We start from the raw sequence: 21,184 nt of genomic DNA, 5'->3' as shown, positions 1-21,184 counted from the left end.
AAATAGCATGTGATTACATTTTTTTCCGGCAAAGCTTTAGTGAGGACGTGTCAATATTCAATTTAGAATTTTATTTTTGTTCATTATTCGTAGTTGCACATTATTTTTCGCCTTTGGAGTATACTTACAGGCACAGTTTTGGGTACTATCAAATACATCATATATATACGGGCACTGCATATGGTGCTTCGATCTGGTTGATGGTCACACCAACTCAACACTGCTGCCTCAAACACATCTATTTCTAACTAGCAAAAATAATACAATTAAAAATATATTCAGAAACCGGCATATAACTGGAAGAGTAATTCAGACCAGTGTAGGTTGATCTAATGTTTATGCGGAATGTTTATAGCTCGCACTCACGCATGCGCATTCAAGGCGCGCCATGGTATCGCAGCTGTAGACGGGCTAATTGGTGGTGATGTCGTGGTACAGCAAGAGCAGTATATGTATGTGCTCTACGTTCTACTAAACACGCTCGCGACTAATCACATAAGCCAGCAGAAGTTTTTGTTGGGCTAGTTGGTGCATGTTACTGAAGTACTAAAGCGCCATACAGACGACACGTCCGTGTGTCTTCTTGTGTCGTCTGTTTGGCGCTTTAGTACTTCAGTAATCACATAAGATTCCGCATTTGGCTTCAGCGCACGCTCTTATTGCACAAAGCCTTGTGGATGTGTGCCCGTTATGTGAACTTTTGAGAGAGAGAGAGAGAGAGAGAGAGAGAGAGAGAGAGAGAGAGAGAGAGAGAATCATTTCGCAGCTGCACGTCGCCATCTTTCATTTTTAATTTAGTGCCCATTCCTACATTGCAGGATTACTTGTATGAAGAGAGGATGGGGGATTGTGTGAGGAGAGGATCCGGGTGGTCTTCAAACTGCATCAAGCCGCTTTTTTATCCTGTGCCCACTCTTCCTGGCTACTCTGCAACTGTGAGAGGAACAAACACTTCATTTCATTTCATTTCAAAGGAGCCTTGTGAAGTAAGAGCTATATTGTGAAATTCGCGTTTTACCGAAGAGTTCTGGCTCCATGCACGCAGCGCAATCGGTTGTGACCACGCGATTGTATTGTCTTTTTCTGGCGCCGTTTATGTACAGGTTAATCTAATGAATGAATATCTTCTGTTGGCTTGCACTCACACATAATACACGTTGTCAGAAGTCGCCCTCTTAACTCGGCGGTAGTGGCTAAGCAAGCACAAACAAAAAGAAAATTCACGGAAAAGACGATGCATGATACTGAAGCAATCGGATCACTGGAATCAACGTTGCTCTTCGACGCAATAGTTTAAACAGAAGATTGAATTGTTTCGGAAAGCACAAAGTTCTAGGTAGGAAGCTGCATAAGTCTAGTACAGCTCAATGTTGCTAATGACGACAGCCTGCATATATTTAACAGTGCGCGCTTTTCAAAGGCGAAAACGAGAAAAACTATGCGAGAGCAGCTGTAGAGCTCAAGAATTACTGTCAGTCGCAAGTAGATAATGTTTACGAGTGGCACCTTTTCCTGTCAAAAATATTAGCAGGACGACGATCTTTGAAGCATTTCCACCGTGAATTGAAAAAGCATGCGCTGAGCTGCGGCTATATCAGGGGCTGTATTCTCGACCGATCACTTTACGAGCATACTTCCAGTTTCGCGAGATTTCGCATAACTAGCGATTGACGCATCGGCATCTACGAGTGATAGTATCCTTGGAGTATCCCGAAAGGTGATCAGCCGACAACGTCGCCCCAGTTTGACCACCTCATGCACGTGAAGCAGCATTTCGGGTACGGTACAAGGATACCCAACTTCCGACAGGAGATGCTCAAGGATAAAGAGATACCGCTAATTGTAAACCTGACAGATATGTACAGAACAACAGAAGTATCTTTCCTGCAGAAAGATTGAGCGTGGTTGTAGGCAGGAGGTAAAGCGGGTCTGATTAAACAATGGTAGCTGCACTAATGCACGTGTGTGGGCATGTGTGCGTGTGTGCGTGTGTGTCTGTGTGCGTGTGTGTGTGTTTGTGTGTGTGTGCGCGTGTGTATGCGTGTGTTTTTACATAAGACGCGGAGTTTCGATGAGCCCCAGAAGCAGCTAGTCTTCGCCTAACTGATGCCGTTGCCGTCACAAACTCAAAAAGAGGAAACTTCCGGATCGACCGAAGACGCACAAGTTCCCACGCTTTACCATTGAGGAGGTTTGCGAACTCTTTGCTATAGCAGCTGCGCCGGGGATTAGCGCTGCCGTCTCGGCACATCCTCTTCTTCTTCGCAAGGGCTTGTTGGTGATGGTTCGAGAGACTGAATCTTCTAGCGGCGACTAAAGACGCAGGCAAGGCCCCACTCCGTCCTTCTTCTGTCTTTCGCATAACTCTCCTGAATTTTTCGTAAAGTTTGCGAACTTGAGCCCGCCTTGCGATTTTACTACGGTAATACGATTTACTACTTTGCGTTAAGTTTCACGAAAGGTAAATCCTGTTCGAGAAACTATTTGGAGGTTACAGAAGATGGAGGGAAAGGGGGGGGGGGGAATGGCGCTAGATTGCAATAAAAATGCACACGCACGCACGCACGCACGCACGCACACACGCACACGCACACACACACACACACACGCACGCACGCACGCACGCACACGCACACACAGGCACGCACACACACGCACACACACACGCACACACACACGCACACACACACGCACACACACGCGCGCACACACACACACACACACACACACACACACACACACACACACACACACACACACACACACACACACACACACACACACACACACACACACACACACACACACACACACACACACACACACACACAGAGGGGGGGAGTGCCTGCGCCACTCTCTTTTGTGGCATCACAAAGCGTCATATAAACCAAGATGTACTTGCATCGGGCGAAATTATTCAGAAAAATTCTTTAGGCCGGAAAAAACGGCAACAGCTAAGGCACTGGAAGAGTCACTCGTGACCTAAAAACAACTTGTCAAAATTTTCTGTGTCAATTTTTCTGCTGCTGCTGCTGCTGCTGCTGCTGCTGCTGCTGCTTGAGTGCTGCATCTAAAGACGCGTGCTATCTGCTCTTCCTTCCACCCTTGTCGAGTTCATGGAATTTCTTGTTTTACGAATATTTATATTCAAAGGTTGAAAAATACCAAAATCGCTCTCAGAACAATGCATTAGCGTCACCCTTCCTGCATCTTTATTCGTTCCGCTATAAGAATGCATTCTCTCAAAATCGGCCATCGCGTAAACTTTGCAGCAAATGCCATGGAGCTGTGGGCCCCCGCGCTGTAATGGGCGGCTGCTGTGCGGATACTCTATGCCAAGTTGCGGCTGCTAGCAGCGCGTAGTTGTGTGCCTTTTCAACGTCACCGCAGTGGGAAGCCTTATATGAACGCGCTGATAATTGTCCCTCTTCGGATGACTACGCGGTAAAGCCTCGAAAAAATGCACTGGAGTGAACCTTAGATATTAGGCTGCCGCGCGGGCCGCTCTGCGACGCGGCGCTTGCCAAGGCCGACACATAGGTGATCGTCTTGCTCGCAGCAGTGGGAATAAAATAACGTTGGTCAGTTAAATCGCGTTCTGGATGGCGAGCCAACGCTGCGATGTATGTGGTGGCACACGCACTTGCTTTTGACCACCGCCCGGAAAGTGCGCGCTCGTATCCGACTCGCGCCCCGCACTCGTCATGCTCCAAGCGGCGGGTCGTCTCTCCTCATTACTTCGCTCCATCCACCACAACAACGCGGCATCCGGCCAGAGGGAGGTGAGCCTTCGCCTCCACTGTTCGTAGTCCCTTGGGCGTCGTGGGAAACGAGCTGAGGCCGATCGACTTGCTGCAGCGGAGCATGCACTGCCACCGAGCTCCCGCGTCACGCCTGCGGAAGATGCCTGCGAGGCGATCATCCACGTCGTCCACCGCCTAGTCACGAGGAACCAAATTAGGCCCCTCAGTAGCCGCGGATTCGCGAGCCAGTAATGCACCATCCTGCTCTGGTTGAGCATCGACTGCGCGGGGGCTGGCGCCGTAGGGCAGCGGCTAGGAGTCGCAAGATGCAGCCCTCGCCCTGACTGTGCCGTGCACGAGTTGAGTTGTTGAGTTGAGTTGTTGTAGGCTACTGGTGGGATTAGCCTTGCAGTTGCTGCCGGCAATTGCTCCACCGTAGCGACACTTAAAATAAATAAATCACATAATCAGACACAGACCTCCCAATTACAAATGGTCACTCCTCAGTTCACCATGTGGAAGCCAAATCCGTGTCCTGTAGGTAATTTAACAGAAGGCGAGAGACCTCCTTCCTACACAATCGGTTCCCGCGCGGGAAAACAATGTCCTGAAGAGAGCTGTGAGGAAGTCCTGTGTTCTTGAGGGACCCGAATAACACCCTCCTTTCCGCGTTATACACAATACAGCACATTAGGTAATGTTCTATGTCACTGCACACACCACACGTTGGACATAATGGTGATAACGCCAGGCCAGTCTTATACTTCCACGGGCCGTGCACGAAACCATACAACAGTTGATGCTCCGCTGCCCAGCGCATGCTGCCACGCGCAGACCGAGCGCTCCTGTTTACAATAAGGAAACCTGAGGCCTAACACAAACACCGAGACTGCGGTGCATTTCCCCGAGGATGCTGCATACTCTCGCGAATGAGCCTACGCCCGCCTGGCGATTTTCCTGGATGAGACAGTTTTGGCGGGGCAGCTGTGTGCCTCAACGTTCCGCAAAATCCATGCGTGTTTTTAATTGGTGAATGTGAAATGCTTTGTTGTTGCCTTGTAGTACTGTACATTTATATCCCATATACGTACACAAAAAAGTTCCTTCGTAGAACTAGCCGTACAGCAGCGGCATTCAGAAGGGGGCAGTAAACAAACACACCTTTTACCATGCATGTGATACACTTAAAGAACCACATGTGTTCGAAATTAATCCGTGCCATAATAGCTGAAGCCTCCAGTGGCACACACTCAGTTGCTCAAGAACGCAGTAATCCAAATATGAAAATGCAAGGCAATCAAAGAAGTCGCTGTATACAACGCGCTTATCCATTAAGGAGTCTTTATGCTTTAGAGATGGCTATGACCCAACATTATAAGTACAAAGCTTATGTCGTGATTTATAACACAGAGCAAAGATGCGCTCACTGGCACTAAAGACATCAAAATCAGTTAACTAGGGAAATCTTTCAAGCCAGTGAAATAATTATGTCGCTTGCTCACGCCGCGAGTTAGTATGACATCAGAGACATTTCCAGCAAACAGTTCATGCATCAAGATGTAAGTGGCGGAAGCAACAAGGAATAATATCAGATTGGTCTCTATTTATTTGGCCGTTTTATATTTGTTTAAATATGTGGGCTCGTTTCGCAATAATGCAGTTCTTGAAAGTTGGCGAAATGTGTGTCTTCCTTTCAACCTAGTTGTGCTTGGCACTGTTCAAATCAGTCTGTGCTCAACCAAAAAGGGCACCTACGAAAGCACAGACACGAAGGAAAACAAGGTGGGAAACGCACAGAATGCAAACACATTGCATTTTATGGCAACGAATTTCAAAGATTCGGTGGTGGTTCGATTAAGATTCGAAGGACGAGAATAGGCGCAGCAGAAAGGTAAAAATAGATAGCGTGGTGGCACCACCGCCATACATTCTCAAATGAGATGCTCACAGAATACATCCATCCAATGCTTTTAAATGAACTCATATTCCTGGGATCAGACTCCAGTTCTAGCCTTGAAATCAAACAGGGAAATAGCAGCGAACTAGCCCGACAAATGAAGCAGTCCAAGGAGATATGAGGTGGTCAACGCCTGAAGCGCGAGAGGCGAAAAGTCAAGCTTCAGTGTGAGGAAAGGTTGAGGCTGTTTGAGGAGAAGGGGTGCGCGGCGAGAGGTTTCGAGTACCTGTTTCGCTGAAATGTGGATACTAGGTGAAAAGGGACACGGTGGGAGTGACTTGCAAGGGTGGTTACAAGGAAATGTGGATGCCCAACTGGAGCATGACATTGCCTGGTTACATTGAAGAATAACGTAAAGGACTCCGCAATAATGCACTGGGAAGCTAAAATACAAGGTAACCGGACAATAAATATCTACAGGACCGCAAAATAAGATATAAAAAAGCATGCATATACAACGCTTAGAGGCGAGCTTTACGTTTAGAGACTAGAGATTGATGCTTGATTAAGTGCTAGCGGTAAAATTTTGACAGTGGTGATGATACCTACAACTGCTGTATGCAAGCCAGAGAAACGATGGAGCATGTTTTAATAGAGCGTTATTCCTATTCCTTTCGTCCCCAAGCAGACGAGTCAAGCATAGAGATCTAAGAAGCATTGTAATTTAAAAGCTATCATGGGGATATAAATACGCGAAAAATTGAGATAAGCAAGTGAGGGCTGTAGTATCGGTGGAGATAGAATATATCTGTTAGGGCGTGAAGGAAATTTAGGTCACATAAATTTCCCTTTTTGGCAAATCCAAGGAAAACAGGGGAAAGACGAGAGATGGAAATTTAAGACGATGAGCAACACGAGAATACGATGAAAGCGGCAGCCAACGTTTCCACAAGTGAGTGGACTTGTCGAAAGTGGACCTGTCGACAAGTGGAGCGTGGCACATGTCACCACCTCGATAAGAGGTATCCCATCCAGCCACCCACCCACCCACCCATCCATCCATCCATCCATCCATCCATCCATCCATCCATCCATCCATCCATCCATCCATCCATCCATCCATCCATCCATCCATCCATCCATCACGTCCATACATTTGACAACGATTGAAGAAAAATAGAGGAGAGAGCACGTGACAAAGGCACGAGAAAGACACTGCGCTAGCGGAGAAAGAAAGCATTGTAGAATGCTAAGCGCGACGCATAATTCAGATATCAATTGGATGCGTCAATTGCGTTGTAAGTTAAGTATGAGTAGCAAAAAATAGCGCAAAACAAAAAAACGCTTAGGCATGGTCTCACTCATGATGTGACTGGCGCGTTCTCGTCTCGTCCTCGTTTCTTTTATGCTACTATTTTTCACTTCTCGGCCATAAACCATATCGCCAACAAAACGTTTTACTAATTTAGGCAAGTCGACGCTGTAGTTATGTCAGCGCTGTTACAGACTTTAGCCAACAACCAAACATCTACGTACTCAAGATCTCAATCGCATGCATTAAGAAATGTCATCCGAGATCCACCAATACGCATCAGAGGTGAGTTCATCAGAATCAAGTACAGGTCTTACGCCCGTACTCTAGAACGTTCCTCCACTCAACGCTCCACCTCGACTCAATGAGGGTGATGTATGTTGGCCTCCCCTTTGAAACAGGGCGGTGACAAATAGTCACCTAAGCTACTTCATTTAATCAGGTTTTACATCTATCGCCATCTAAGCTTTTGCCTACCTGATCACGATTTTAGTTTTCGTATTTAAAGCTTATATTGCTGTATTGTACCCTCACATACTTTTGCAATGACTCCGGTTACATCAGTCTCTTCCCTGCGTTTATTTCAGCAATACTCTAAACATCTCTTACTTATCTAGAGTGCTGACCAGCTAATCCTTCCATCTTCTTTGTATCCCAACGCTTCTGGAAGCTGGAAACTCCCCGCCGGTCACGCTGGGTGAACGTCTTCGCTGGGCAAGGTTTCCGATGAACATCTTGGCATTCCAATATGATGTGCCGAGTCGTTTTAGGGCTTTTTTTCGAGCACACACATACCTCATCCTGTGGCGCATATTCGCTCCGGTTTGTTTTTAGCCTCAGGCAAGGAGGTCGGGCCTCGACTAGCAAGGTACTTCTCTTTGCGTTATCATACAGATTTTCCCTCCTAATTTCTCTCTTGCCGTTTTTGTAAATCTCCATGGTCTTTTTTGTTTAAATCTATTGCATCCAATTCACCGTTTCTCTTTCTCTCACTTTCCTTTTTATGACTCCTGGTTGTCTATTTACACTTTCGTTTGCCTTGTACTTGGTTGCTAACTTTCTTGACCTCTTCCTCCGTTCCTTGTCCATGCTTTTGAGGTAGACATATTGGTGCACTTAGGCCAGCTATTACTTCTCATCCACGTTTCATAGACTTTCCAGAAAACTAATATTGCTCTGCGCTTCTCTGACTTCCAAAGAAGCCCAACCCATGTCATCTTGCTCTGCCTCATTTGGGGTTTTACCATGGGCTCCCAAAGACAGACGGCCAACCTACCTCTGGTTAATCTCCAGCCCCGACAAGATTCTTGATTTAAAGCACAGAATTGCATTTGTAAACGTTAGCGTTGCTAGCATTACACTTTTCCAAATTTCTCGCACCACCTTGTACTTCTTGTATTCCTGAAGGGCTCCATGTTTAATTACAGCGGCATTCCGCTTGCCTTTCATTTTTAAGTTATCTTGGTGAACGCTTGAGTAGGTATTTTCGTGGTTATGTATACACCCAGATATTTTTATTGCTTGATTACGGGTATCGCTTGCTCTTGAATTGATACCACGTCAGTACTCGTTTCTTCAATAAAGATCATTATTCCCGATTTCTCTGTGCTAAACTTAAGGCATAGATTCGTCGTTCCATTGCCACTTATATTAGCAAGCCTGTGTAAATTCGTTGCATCGTCCACTAGTACCACTATGTCGTCCTCATACATCACCACACGGACCATCAGCTCAATATTGATGATGATGACGATTTATTGTCATCCCCTTTGCAAATGGGCGGTGACAAATAGTCACCTAGCCTGATTGATGTAATCAGGTATGCTATTCATGTTTTTTATCTATCGTTTTTCCATAAATCTCCTTAATATTTTTCTTTTTCCTTGAAAATCTACTTTGTAACGCTAGCAATGATTGTGAGAGATTTCATCGTATCGATCTCTTCCCTGCTTCCCCCCCCCCCCATACTCTAAACGTTTCTTGCTTATCTCGACTGCTGACCGGTTGACGCTTCCGTCCACTTTAAAACCAAGCGCTTCTGGAAGTTGTGCGTACAGTTTACGGTTCTCATTGGGTGAATCTCTTCGCATTCCATCAAGAAAGTAGATAGCAGTGCCAACGCGCGACAGAAGTGGTCACTGCGCTTCATGATCATACACGGTAATTCTAGAGAGTGTAGCATCTTCATCAGTCGAGGGGCTGGGCTGTGCTCAACTCAGTGGAGTGGAGGAATAGCTTCGAGAGGAGGATCGTTTGAGAATACGGGGGTTAGATTCCCAAGGATAAAACTGTAGGGTGAAAGTCACAGGTTGACAAAGATTACAGTGGAGTGAACAGCCGCACTTACTGCGATCACGGCCACAGTTTGTGTGCAATGCTAGAGAACGCAAGTCGGGAAGTCAAGAGTCTGCGTAAGTGAGGACCTCCAGCGAACGTGAACCCCAAGCCCGCGAAAACCGATCGTTGTTCGGCAGCTCTATATTACGCTAGCCACAGAAAAAGCAGCGTTTCTGAGCAACCAGAATTACGAGAGCTGGTGGCTTTCAGGGAATTCAGTTAAAACGCCCGCGCCTTGCGATCAGCGTAGAATACTCCACCGCCTGAACATGCACCTTAGAATGGCAATTTATACTAAAGGCAGCGATCTTGTATCAAAACTGTGCTCAATTACGCATGGGGAGACGTATCGAAGGAGTTGCGTGCATGCCCGCAGTAGACCTTAGCAAACGCCAGCATCCGACTGTAAAACTGATTACAGCCGCACATAGACTTGACCTTCTTGAGCAAATCATTCAAAATAACGGCAAGGTGGACAGCGTAAAAAAGACACGGACGAGAAACAGCGACATTGCGGTAGCTGTGGCGTCGTTCTTCCTTTTCTGCGTGTTTTTGGGCCGCTGTCCCCTTACATATGTTCAACCAGCTAACCCAAGCATGAACTGTAGTCAACTGGCTAGCAAACCTTATGTACTCTGCTCACATCGAAGGAAGAAAATATAGAGGGAGCTACATGATCTAAAAATAGTAGGAACATAGTTATTAAAGTCATTAATGCTTGTCAATTCACATTTCCGCGATGAAAATCATAACGCATAAGTCAACGCTTTCACGGCGGCCACATTTCGATGGGGGCGAAATGCGAAAACACCCGTGTGCTTAGATTTAGGTGCACGTTAAAGAACCCCAGGTGGTCGAAATTTCCGGAGTCCTCCACTACGGCGTGCCTCATAATCCGAAAGTGGTTTTGGCACGTAAAACCCCATAATTTTAAGGTCAACACTTTTCTATCAGAAGTAATCACGTGACATCACGGACTCCAGCTGGAGTCTTATTCACACCTGTGCATCGGCATTGGATACAACAGCTTCGTGATAACTCCAGACTTTTCTCCACACTAGCTGTACAACAACATTATAGCCGCGATGACAGCAGTGCGTACCATTTGTACACAGAGACGCTGTAAACATGAATCGTTAGATTGCCTGGTATTCATTACATGTAGTATATGAACCCCAATAGCTCGTGTTGCGACAGACAAGATGGTGCAAATTCAGTGTGTTATTGTTGGAGCACTGAACTTTCTTACGCAAAAACGCATTTTATTAAAGGTTCATGATAGAATAATTTCTGGTTTTGGGCCAAAACCACGATCTGATTATGAGGCACACCGTAGCAGAAGATTGATTTTCACCACCTGGGGTTCTTTAATCAACCCAATGCACCGTACGTGGGCGTCTTTGCATTTCGCCCCCATCGAAATGCGGCCGTCGCGGCCTGGATTTGAACCCGCGACCTCGTGCTTAGCAGCGTAACGACCAAGCCACTAAGCAACCGCGGCGGGTCTAAAGGTTCATGAGTGGCAAAGGAGACTTATTGCACTTGAGCAACATTCTATAATAATATTTGCAGTGGTTTGTGTTATGCACGATATAACAGTTTGCTCTCGTGATGATTTCTGACGCCGAAACTAGGAATTTGGAACATGTTCCTAAACTTGCTTTTCAAAGCATTCTGTCGAATACGCGGAGTTCATTTAAACACCCTCAAGTTGACATACATGGCTGTGCACGAAATCAACAAGAAATTTGACACCGCAACTTGGCTGCATGAAGTTGTAGCCAAAGAAAAAAGCCAATACTGGCGTAGGTGATGGGTCCAACGAACTAAAGATTTCCGAAAATGCCATGTACTCACCATGAAACAGTTGTTGTAGCTGGACATCACTGGAACTGTGCCGCATTATTGTTGTTGTTGACCTGAGTGGTTGTGGCGCATACCCACATTGGGGGATTGGCCATGATTTGGGTGGTTAAACTAGGTGCATAAAAACACGGGAATTAACAATTTGAACGTTAGAAAATAGAATGTAAAATATTTGTGAGACGGAAAAAGCAATCAGAAGAAAACAATGAATAAAAACGCTAATAATAGGTAAATAAATGAAAATGAATAAATTAAAGAAAGCTATGATGTGGAGGGGGACGATCAATCTACCATGGTAATCGATTTATTTAATCACGTAATTTTGGATTGCCAAGCAACCGTTTCTGCAGCTGAACCCAATAATAGAGGCTCCAACAATAGGATCCCAGGTGCAGATGCATCTAGGCCAGTATTTCGAAGCGGGATTTCCCGTAATCATTTTCTTATTACAGAAAAACGCCTACAACAAGAAATGGTCTAGTGTATCCGCTTCGCCACAGAATGCGCATAATTGTGAGGGGAGCAGAGCAGACCTGTGCAGATACAAGTTTAACGTAGGTATAAGAATGCGCTGCCTCGTGATGGACACTTTCAATTTTTCATGTTTGGCAAAAATATCTTTGCCAAGGGTATGGAAGATGTCGGTAATCCATAGAGTTAGTTATTGCGGAGCCTGATACTGCCTGCATAGTGACAGTTCTGCGAAATCTAGCAGCAGCGACATGAGCAGTCAAAAAACAATAAGGGAGAATTGGGCCGCTTATCGATGCCTTAGCTAAAGAATCTGCAATTTCATTTATATTTAGTCCTTCATCGCCAGGCACACAAACCACACTTTTCGAATATCCAGGTAACAATGAATGAAACGCCTTCAATACGCGAGAGTCACGACGAGCACTAAGGGACGAGCAAAACGATAACGAATCGCTGACTATCACGGCTGACGTAATTGATGGGCCTGATTTGCTTAGAGTCATCAGCATTGCCATAAATTCGGCCAAACTGATGGGTATGAAATCCGGTAGCCAAAGACAAAACGTCCAACCAATAATCGGGGAAAATATACCTACACCTGGCTTTTCTTCAGATTGCGAAGCATCTGTCGCAATTACGATGTTTATTTGAAGGCTCTTCGGATGATCTTGTAATAGACCATGTAGAATACGATGTTTAAGTAATCTTGCATTATTAGGAAAAATGTCATCGAATTGAATATAAATGGTAACAGATCTGCCAGAAATCGTACATCGCAGATGCGCACGTTAAAAGGGCCAAGTAATTGTTGAATGAATGTAATTTGCGGAGCATGTAATCACGGCCAGTTTACACACACACCAAAAAAACATCGCAGGCTGGGAAATAAATACTGTTTGAGAACGTTGCAGCGGCGATTCTTAAATTCCCAAGAACATCTGCACTATCAAGAGACGGAACCTGCAAGAAAGAGCAGGAACGCGGAATTCTAGATAAAGCAGAGAATTTGCAACCAACTGAGGAAGCCCTAGACACAAACGTAATGCTTCTCTTTCTAAGAGGATCAGAGGGCGGGACTTGTATGCTGGAGTTCCAAAGAAGAGCACGCAGCCAAATTCTAATACAGGACGAACGTACATACGATATATCATTAGGAGCGTATCTCTTCTCAGTCTTATTCGATGATTGCTCAGCCTACGCAACATGCCAATTGCACGGGTACGTTTTCCAATCACATGATCTATGTGTGGGCCCCATTGAAAGTGGCGCTATAAATAATTACGAGGTATTTAACACAGTCTACCTGTGGTATGTCTTAAAGGTGGTAACATAATGAAAAGTGCACTGGGTCATGTATCAGAAAAACGAGAAAGGCGCATTTCCTGGCATTGAGTAAAATTGATGAACATCTAACCACCTCTCCAGGGCACAAAATTAAGTTTAGAGTCGTTGATAAAGCGTGTGGATGTCGTTTGCAGATGCGAGAAACTCAATAGTGTCTGGATAAACATAAGTAGTTACTTCTTCAGTACGGGGAATTGTGCTCATAAGAATATTAAAAAGCACCGGGGTACTCATCTCGTTTGTTTATACCTAGAAGAAGAAAAACCTCTTTTCTGGCAATAGAATTCACTTACTTATAAATATGAGTGAATCCACGCTACTATATACCCAAGAACATCACAGGATGTTAACGGATTTGTCAAAATAGTGTGCTCTACGGTAGCGCATGCTTTAGCGATATCGAGCGTCACTAAAGCAGTGTGTTGCTTATGATGTCGAGCGAGTTGTATGCGGCTTTCTAAGTCGACGTGGGCATGCCAGATGGAGCAGCTGGCCCTGAAACCAACCTGACAGGAACTAAGAATTGAATTATCATTAACAAATTTCATGATACGAAGGTGAAGAAGCCTCTCAATAAATTTTACTACGTTTGACGTAAACGCAATGGGCCAAATGTTCTCCAATGCATACCCTCCCCTTTATTTCTTAAGCATCATTGTTACTTTGGCAAGCTTCCATTGCAACGGAATCCAAGCATGTTTAATTGAATGATTTACCAGGTCTAAAAGAACGTAAGGCGATTCCTGTAACAATATTTTTAACATCGCATTTGTGACTTCGTTAGGGCCAGAAGCTGTATTCGGCAAGCATAGGGCAGTCTGATTTACCTTAGATAATGAAACTGACGTAAGGCCATCCGAAGGATCTAATGCTAAATAGATAGCCGGAAGCCGGGCTGAGAATCAATTGCCTACACCTTTGGCTATGTCTTCTAGGGAGGCATTAGGAAAACTCTGTCTTATTCTGTTTCTTCGTTTTTTCACATGTTCAGTTGTGATGGTGTTGTTATACACTGTTACAACCATTTATTCACTCACATAGTGAACATGCTGCACCAACAGTGTAGACTGTAATTTATCAGTCCTGATGCATGAAAGAAAAAGCCATCACATAGTGTAGACTATTTTTAAAAAAAGGCGGGTAGACGAGCCTTCGGGTACACCATTGCCGATTTCATTTGCTACGGCATTGTTTAAATATGCGAAGAATTCATTAAATAATATAAGTGGAAGATGCCTCTAAATCTAAACAAATATGTTTACCCGCGCGCTGATGGAACGCGTGGGCACGGGATAACACTTAAGTAACCCTACCTTTTCCATATGGCTTTGCAAATGTTTGGCGGAACCCTCTAGCCAGTTGTTTATTGAGGACGCCATCTTGAACAATGGGCAACGACGACGAGAGTGCTAAGGCTGGGCGAACGGTGCTATTGGTTGCCACGTTGAATTGGTCTTATCGGGTTCACACCATTTGCAGCTGCGGTGACTATAGTTGTGCCTGCAATTTCGCGACGCGATCTGTGAACCATGTAATGAATTACGTGTTGAGCGCATTCATACCAGGTTTTTCTACAGCCGCACGCATGCTAAGGCACGTGCCAATTCTTTTGTAAAACAGTGCGAGAGAGTTATTTCAGCTCTTGCATCAGTGAATTCTCCACTACAATGTAGCTTTTCTCATTCGCGAGTGTTTTCCGATGCACTTCCTGAAGTAGCTCGAACGAGTTTTCGAAGTTTAGTCGGAAGGCAGGAGAGTCAGGCACGATTACTTATGCCGACTGACGTGCCCAGCCGAAACACTCCGCTCGCAGCGTCACCTGCTGAGCGCTTCACAGGATCTGAAGGTTCTGTTCAGGCACTAATTCAACGCACAGCTGCAGTGCCCACATTTTGTTCCGTCTGACAGGCTTGTAACTGAACCTAACGGTCTAATGCAGGCACTTTCACAACGAAAGACTGACGTGCCTAGTCCTCATGCGTTGTTTCTTTTTCTTCAAATAACGGACATGTTTCTGAGCCTTCGTGCTCCCATTCAGTTATAAATGAGCCTTGGCTCCCAGCTGTTCCTGCATGAGGAGCGCGTCAGTGAGTCTGCGGATTCCTTCGAACCTTGTTATTTGCCATCAGATTCGTTTGGCGGGCGTTTCAGTGAGCGTGGAAGTTCAAACTCTAAGTCTTTATCCCCGCCTGCAGTATTGTCTGGGGATTGTTTCACTGAGCATCAAAGCTCAAAGTTAACACCGGAGTCACCGTTGGCTCCTATTGAGGGTAACTGACCGCAATTACATCGGCAGGCAAAACGGCAACGGAGGAAACTGCGCCATCTAATAAATGTTGTTCTTTAATTTTTACAAAATCTGTATAGTGCACTTAATGATCATAGTTCTCTGTTATTTGTTACATTGTATTCCTATGTGTATGTATACAGAGTGCATAACCTGCTCTGTCCAGTACTTCATAAGCACTTTCATTTTGCGGAATAGGAGGAGAGAATTGGATTGGTTCTTTGAATTGTATAATGGCAAGAAATTAAGACATGTGTTTCTTGAATTGTATAAGGTAACAAATAGTTATGCGTATACAGTATATTGTCTCAAAAGATAAATTTTTATAAGCAGGGCGTTTCTTATTAACAAATGCTAAGGCTGTTTCATTCCCATGACTTTCTATATAAAAATGGGAGATGATTGGATTATGGGTTTACAGTATTGTTTCCTTTCAACCAATTTAATCACACATTAAGAAGTGTATTGTCTCAATAGATAAAATTATATAAGCAGGGCGTTTCTTTTCCAGAGCATGCCTTGGTCTTTTCGTGGGTGATGCAGTTCTAGCCTCTGGAACTGCAGTGATTAGTTTTCCCGTTTCGGCGTAGAAGGACAACAATGCATCGGCGAAAGCAAGCGGTGTCGAGGCGATGGCGAACGGCGGTCAACAAGAGGGTGGTGGTCCGAGTATGGAGACATCATCAGGCCGGTGTTCCGAGTTGCTGAGGACGACGGGTATGGTGAAACATACGGATCGGAGTCGAAGCTGCGGCGGTAGGATGTTGCGCGGCTAAGGCTAAATCGTGCAGTGTGGCTGGGTAGACTACACACAAAACATATTGGCGTGTCGTCGGGAGTGCACACATTCATATCTGAACACATTCATACGGTTCAGATATGTTCACTTTCGGGAAGCATAGGTGCTTAGCTCAGTGGCAAGACACTCGACTACGTAGGTTCGGAACTCACTACGGCCAACGCTTTTCCTTTAGAAGTTATTTTGTTTTACAACATTTTTTCTTTGTAGTGGTTCGTCTTACGTGAGAGACGGACGGGCGGGTTTCCTCGTTGGGTAGGCATAGAACTGCTCACACATTTAAAAACGATCGAGACATCACATTAGCAAACTAAACGAAGCGTCTACTTAAAACGAGCTCCACTTCGCATAAAAGGGCTTCGTTGCGCTTCTCTGCAGGACGCACCTGGTACGTATGCGCACTTTGTTGTCGCAAACTCCGGTAACGTCGAGTACATGTCGGTTCCCATAGAGGCCTGTGCCTTTCCTACAGCTGTCACCCAGTGGCGTAGCTAGGTCGTCTGGCAACCGGGGCCCATAGGTCTTCTGTCACCCCTCCCCCCCCCCCCCCCCCCCCTGATGTAGTAGAGGAAGGCGAGGATATCGACAATTTCCGGGTTTCAGCACCAGTACAGCCGCCTTGGATACCGCGCACGCTCCCCGGGTCCCCCTCTCCTCCGCTTTCTTTCCCAGAGATCGCGAATGCAGCAAATATGCACGCTGTTTTTCCTGCGCCAAATTGCATAGGGTGCTGCACTGATAACGTGTGATAAGCCCATGTGCACATCTTCTGTCAGACTGTAAGGCTTGGCAGCCAATACAAATGCGGCATCGTGGAAAACATGACTCACGTCACAAGTAAAAATAAATATCTTTATAATAAAGCTTTAATTCCCAATTTTAGCGGCAATATTACATTTGCAAAATTGAAGCCCGACATTCATATCTTGCCCAACAACAACTTCACAAAAATCGTCGTAGGTACTATGGCACGCAGTATTTTGCCTGTGGGCCGCCCTGAACGAAAACGAAAATTAAATTGTTTGTCAGTGACGCTGATTTCCCCACCCTATTAGAAAACGCTACCTGCCTCCCCGCTGCGCGGGCGCCAATGCTATGACAATTACGAGTTCTTTTTATCCTGATCAATAAAGCCTTGTTTTCATTTACAAACGTGATTCTCCGAGCTGCGGTACCACCGCAAGATTGGGAACAGAATAGAGCACGCTTCGCGTCGACTCTTGGCGTCACCATAAAAAAAGAAAGGCCGCGATGAAGCCCGTGCCAGCGAAAGCTTGCACTACTGTTGGTCTGCACTCGTAATGGAGAGGATTAAGGGATCAACGTCACTTGTCCTCTATTTCATATTTCTTTCGCTGCTGCCATATACTGGGCGCCGCCCGCAGTGCCAAAGTACTGTAGGTTGTAGCACCCAAAGCGATTTTGTTTAAGAAGTTTTTGTTGAGTTAATAATTTGACTTTGAGTCCTCAATTCTCGAATTGAACTGCTTCCTCTATAAGTACTAATTACGGGATTATTAAGAATATGGTTATTACTTATCTGCCATATTTTTCGCGCTACGGAGTTCCTAGTAATCACAAAAAGACTTCATAGAATCTCGATCGGGAAATATCCTTACAAAATTCACTTTTCTTTTTTTATAAAATTCTGTGCAGGTGATACAGACACTGTACTTGAGACATGAAGTCGCACAACAACAGCAGTCTTCTGAAACTTTCGAGGGTAAGAAGGAAAGCGTGAAACGTAACGGCAGGTTTCGCAGCGGCTTCTCGGAGCGAGCGGGAGAGGGGAAGTAAAAGCGAGCCGGACATCGCGGCGGGCCCGCGACTACAGCCTGTCGAGTCATACGCCGCCAAACTCTTCGGCCGAACCGAGTCTGAAGACGATCCAGAGAATCCCATTCGCGACTTTTGACGGCTCCACTTATGCAACGTCGCTCTCAACGAACGCTTCGCCGTAAACGCGAGCGCCGGGCGCGCTGGTTGAACGCCCTCTTGCTGCTGTATTTGTTCGTCTTCGTTGCGCGTTCTGAACGGAAGAGGGACCCAAGAGCCCCAACGCCTTACAACGCCTCACTGTATGTTTAGCGACTCCTACTCCCAGCCTGAACGCACAGCACGAGCGCACCCCACACGTAACGTTCCGCTAATGCGAGTAGTTTAGCGACCATTTCGCGAAATAAATTTTTTAGCCCGCGCATTCGTGCAATTATTTCGTGGGGTGTCCATAGAGCTGTAGTCGACAATTCTACGGCGCAACGCATCGGGTGCATGAGCTCGGGCTACTGGATACCGGAGCATTCTTTGCAATTTGCGCCCAGTCAAGCCGGCAGAAAGAGGGGTCTTCAGGCGTAAATGACACCCCCCCTCCCCCCCACTGGCCCCTTGCACCCGGGGCCCACGGCCCCCCGGCCCCCCCTATTGCTACGCCACTGCTGTCACCGCTGAAGTAGCGGTCTGGCACCCGAACAAAGGGCAACTGCCGCCGCGAACTTCAGCCTTCGTTGCTGCTAAGTGTTCTCGTCTACTACTGGAGGGCTCCTTTATAGGCGGTGCACTACGCGTATTACCTGCAGCCATAGTGAATGGCTGCAGGTTAATTTTGAAAACCTGGTCATTCTTTCATTCCACCGTCAGCGGAATACGGCGGCCGGTGTGGATAGTCGAACCTGTGACTTCGTGCTCAGCAGTAGAACGCAGTAGCCAGTGAGCGACCGCGATGTGTGAGCACTGCTTTGTGAATGCAGACTCAGACAAATATGGTGTGATATAAAAGACAGCCTTCCACTGTATACGTATGGTATGGCCTCACAGCCCACAGCCCCGCTGTGACCTCTGGAAACCGACCAACAAAGTTTGGTTGATTGCTCCTGCAGAAAAATAGCTGCCAGGAAAAGAGTCTCCGGCTTCTAAGGGACATTTATAAGACTGCAAAGCGCGTCTCTTTATTGCAGTGCATACATTCATTACTTATTCTGACTACTTGTTCTGCTTAGGAACAAAACAAAAAGTGGTAAATACAGTGGTACAATATTTCCACGCAGTGACAAATATTGAAATGGCTCGCACGAGAGCTGCCTGTTAGAATGTGGCGTGACACTGTGTATACGGCACAAGTGAGTGAAGTACACACGAATCTGAGGGAAGTGCTGCGAAGGACTATGCACATCAGCTGGGATCGTGAAATTGAGCGATGTAGATTACTATACGCCCATGTATTTTCCTTTTTGCTACATCAGCGTGCGTTAAGTGACGGCACTGCGGATGCTAAAATCACTTGCCCATTTTTCGCAGGCGTCGTAGGTCCTGACGATGTGCTGCGCTTGTCCAAAAGCACCATCGTTAAGGCTTATTGAGGCCGATGTGTACACATTAAGCTAGCTTCGCGTTGCTATACGGCCAGCCTCTGCCATCTTGGGGCGGCGACAGTTTAAACAATAGCTTTACTATCGCACACCTGCTTGGGCAAAATGTTTCGACAAAAGCAACGGTTTCTTCGTGGCGAACCTCATAATTGTGATTCCTTTGTTCCCCAGCGGCGATTGAACGCAGCAGCGCCGCTTACGCGTCAGCGCTGCGCACCCGTGAGGCTGAAACTTCTCTCGTTGCCGACGGATCTCCCCCATGCTGCTGGCGCATGCCGCTTTCGCTCATGATTCCTTTGTGAGCTTGTCAATGGTCGACGAGGTACTTCCGCTCTTGTTGGAAGATTGTCCCTTTGTAGAACCGAGATTACGCCTGTCGCGGGACTTGATTACCCATCCTCAAAAAAAAAAAAAAAAAAACCCGAAGAAAACGCGGCCATTCTGTTCCTGCTCAAAGCGTAGCTGATCTGCGCCCCATCTAGGCGCTACGGAATAGTCTCCGCGCTGCTTGTTCCGACCGAGGAATTGCAAACGCCACAGAGGCCATTTTTTTTTAGTTTTCTTATAGTACTTTTTCGCCTCCAGCGAAATGTCGACACTGATTCAGCGCTCTTTGTGTTGAGCCGCAATTTTCCTATAGGCCAAGGCATCACGCTTGAGACTGACGACAGTGGGGCCTACTCGTTTTGGGCGGAGCAACACGTCTTCTTTGTTCTGCGGCCATTTTCGGTATTAGGTCAGTTGCGAATCGCTAGGCAAGAGTGGGGATTTTTTTATCTTACGCTTTTTCACCAGCTGCTTCTTGTTCTGCCCAGGTGCTTTTGCGGTTAGCAGGTTAGCAGGTGAAAGGCTGAAGGAACACCTTGTGCTGGGGAAGGCGCGAGCGGGTTCTGGCGAACCATTGTGAAGGATTTCATTGTACGTAAGTTGGAGAGCACATGTGTTCTGGGGAAATATATAAGGCAGAAAAATATAATGGGGCGAAATTCTAAAGCTATTTGTTAGTAAGTGCTGTTCGTAAGTTCGTAAGGCCCACCACCTCCAATAATAATAATGTCTACCATTACGATTGGCCGGTACGTGCTCTTACGAACAGTTCCAGCGTAAGAAGCTGTTTGTGAATACAGGCATATATTATTAATATTGGAGGAAAGGGAGAAGCCTGTTCTGTACAGTGCCCGGCACGGGCGCATAAAGACACGGTGGTATCTGCGCTAATGAGCGCACTGCTCACCACATTTGCCCCCCTTTCAAAGCTTTTGATACACCATCTTTTTTGTGTACTCAGTTTTCCTCATCACACTCACTGTCAGAGCTGCGGCCTGGAGATGCGGCGGTAAGAAGCCCCACGGCAAGAAACGCCGACGCCCCGCGTAGCCACACCGGGCGCCAACAAGCAATCGTTGCCGAAGCTTCTGACGATAACTATTTTTGACTGACTCATCTATTTCATGTTTCCCGCCACGACGGCTACTGACATCGCCAGATTCGATTATTTTTAAGAACATTTCAGCTCTACGTAAGTGTTAGGAGAGAGAGAGAGAGAGAGGAAGAGATAATAATCGTTTAATAATCTGAATCAGTGAGAAAGGGCAGAGAAAGAGATTTACTAGTGTTTATTATAAACAAACCCGTACGTGCATTGATGTCCTAACTTCAATGCGTTAACCTTGGCATGCCTTCCTTGATTATGCAGTCCCGAACTGCCCTCAAACCGTCCGCGGTTTCTGGTCTGACTAGCTCTGACAGAAGGGCCCGCC

At 46.1% G+C, this 21,184-nt stretch overlaps 1 long non-coding RNA gene across 2 annotated transcripts; it reads right to left on the bottom strand.

Annotated features, from left to right (window-relative positions):
- Positions 1-767: 767 nt before the first annotated feature.
- LOC142571657 (uncharacterized) lies at positions 768-19,646 on the bottom strand. 2 transcript variants are annotated; one of them, XR_012825919.1, is made up of 3 exons: positions 19,567-19,646; positions 11,147-11,266; positions 768-933 (listed from the first exon to the last, which is right to left on the bottom strand). It is a non-coding gene; the product is annotated as an uncharacterized LOC142571657 (long non-coding RNA). The 2 variants fall into 2 exon arrangements; XR_012825918.1 differs by lacking the exon at positions 19,567-19,646 and adding an exon at positions 14,287-14,398.
- Positions 19,647-21,184: the final 1,538 nt, after the last annotated feature.

The sequence above is a fragment of the Dermacentor variabilis genome, chromosome 1 (genome assembly GCF_050947875.1).
Source record: "Dermacentor variabilis isolate Ectoservices chromosome 1, ASM5094787v1, whole genome shotgun sequence".
Lineage (NCBI taxonomy): Eukaryota > Metazoa > Arthropoda > Arachnida > Ixodida > Ixodidae > Dermacentor > Dermacentor variabilis.
Note: the sequence above shows the minus strand (reverse complement) of the source record. Positions and strands in the feature narration are given on the sequence as shown.